Raw genomic sequence first — 2,785 nt, 5'->3', positions numbered from 1 at the left:
GGGGGGAATATGACTGGTCATCTGTCTCTGAATCCTCCTCTGAGGAGCTATCGGTAACCAGCAAGACATGCGTTTCGTCAGATAGCATTGTCTGCTCTGAAGACCTTGTTTCCACTCCAGATTTTTCCATGACCATGCCGAATGGCTGATGCACAGGAAGAGTAGTTGAATGTACTAAAATTGTTGAAAAATTTAACACGTAATAAAAAATGATGGCATGATATAATTCACATATAAGATGACTGGCTAACCAGGGTGGCACTGCAAAATTCACATATATGATGCCTGGCTAGACAAGATGGCATTGCATGATTCACATATACGATAAAGAAACTAAACAAATGGCATTGACACAAAGCATGTCTAAACTAAGCAGATGACATCTTTAATGTATACAGTAAGCAATGCAAGGCACCATATGCATGATATTACCAACATCAGCGTGCCAAGTTAGAGCGAAGACCTCATGGGGTAAATAGGAGCGGTCTTCTCCTTCTGAATCCCCCTCAGAACAATTATCTTCCTCTTGATTACGATATGAAATGGGTGGAAGGGGGGCTGCCTTTGCGCCCACCATGGAACGACGTCTGCATGAAATTTTATTGCCACGCAAGGCTTGTCTCTTTTGCTCTACATGATCAGTTCCATTGTGTACAATAACTGGCATGCATAGGAATAAAACATAGTGAGATTATGTAAGGAGTGCATGCACAAATCCAGAGTGATGGTAGCAAATTGTGGATAGACCCAAAACCAATGATACCAGGCAAATAATAGCTTTAGTTAAAAGATACAGATAATGGCTCCTTTAATGTTTGTTTGCACCCAACATGAAACTCATAGTAGACACCGGAGATTAACTAGATAGTACTGATTGATGCCCCAATATGTACCCCACAACCATGTAAAAACCCAAGTTTCAGCATTAGTTTGGACCTGACTCGGAGTCTAATAGGTGAACACGATGATAATGTAGCATGTCATCATATTAAGCGACACATAACGTAAGCAGACACGGAAGAGTGTGACCTCTCTTGCGGACCCGTGTAGTCCTTAAGGTCATCTGCTCAGTTGATGATGGTAATGCAGTTGCCGTGGTTGCCGGCGGCGGGGAAGAAGATCTGAAGTGGCGAAAGACAGTCTAGAGAGCGGATCCCTGCTGTGGTGAACCCTTCCGTCGTTGGAGCAGCTGAACTGGGGTGGAACGCAGCGCCGCAGGAGCAGGATAAACCACACAAGGTTTTCTTTGACACATATCTGTAACAGAAGTAATTAAGTAAGGGCTTGTTTGAATTTGAGGATTCTAACAATGTAGGTATAGGAAATAGACAGGAATAGGATAGGAATGCACGTGCAAAACAGAGAATTTATAAACACAGGATTTCTGCCAATCTGGGTGTTTGATTCAGAACAATTGGAAGATCACAGGATGCAAAAAGCATGGTGAGATTAAGTCAAACCACAAGAAAATGTACGGTTATAATGCTATTATGCTACTATCTCTTAGTCTTGTGCTTGATGAATAGGAATATGAAAAGGAGGAGAAGTGGAAATTAGAATTCCTACGGTTTTTCTTTCAAGGAGACACTAAAGGAACAAATCGTACAGTTTTCCTTTGCTCCATTCCTTTGCACCAAATTCATGAAAAGTAGTACCATAGGAAACTTTCCAATTCTGATGTTTTTCATTCACATTTCCTTTCAAGCACTGGCGATTCTAGTAGGCAGGCTTGAGCAAGGAAAATCCTATACTAAAAAAATATTTTTGTGCTACTTCTATTACTTTGGACCCAGGCCACTGCCATACTAGCTCAACTCCCAGGCCCATCGACAAATGCACATCTCAAACACGCAGAGATAAATAATGATGGCGTTCAAGAGAGTCCATCACAGATAGCTAAGTTGCCTGGTACCTCACTGCTTGTCATATAGTAGGATAAAATAATCGTATTTCCCGTTACTACGAGTGCTCAGTGGACAATATATATAACATGTAGAGTAAAAAAGAAATGCAGCAAGTGTACAACCTCTTTGGCGAAGCCATGTCGATCTCAGCGTGATTGGGTTGGCCGGTGAGGATGCTCCGGCTGACTTGGCTGTCGGAGGTGGGGAAGAAGATTTTAAGCATCTGGAGATGGAGCCTGAGGTACTGCTCCGCTGTGATGGAGGGTTTCGACGTTGGAGCAGCTCCGGTGAGTTGTACGACGCCGAGGCTGAAGCAGGACAAGAGAGACAACGAACAATGTTAACCTGAGTGGAATTCTAATAGCATCTCCAATACATGACGTAAAAATACATAACCACAAAGTGCTAGATGTAAAATACATCAGCCGCTCATCTCTGAACTTAACTGTTGAAACTGAATTTAACTGTCGAAACTGAACTTAACTGTTGAAACTGAATTTTGCTGTCGAAACTGAACGCACTAGCAAGGTGAGGCTACACATCGGTCGACTGACTTTTTCATCTCTGGTCAGTCGATTTTGCAGCAGTTGGATACGAAATCAAGAGCATACAGTTCATCTTCAACCTCCACCCCCTGAGCCGGTAGCCACCACCGGCCAAACAGCAGCCCCCCACCGCCCGCGGCCGGCGGTGCGCCGCCCCGCCCACCCCGAAAACACTTCCCACCGCCGGTCCACCGCCGCACCGGCCATCCCTCTAGCCCCCCCCGTGCCGAGATTTTTCTCCGGCGATCCCCACGCCACCACCCCTCCACCGCCGGTGACCACCGCCCTCATCCTGAACCCTAAGATAGATAGTGGGGTACCTCTCCGGCGAGCCCC

This window comes from Triticum dicoccoides, chromosome 3A, assembly GCF_002162155.2.
Source record: "Triticum dicoccoides isolate Atlit2015 ecotype Zavitan chromosome 3A, WEW_v2.0, whole genome shotgun sequence".
Classification (NCBI taxonomy): Eukaryota; Viridiplantae; Streptophyta; class Magnoliopsida; order Poales; family Poaceae; genus Triticum; species Triticum dicoccoides.
Note: the sequence above shows the minus strand (reverse complement) of the source record.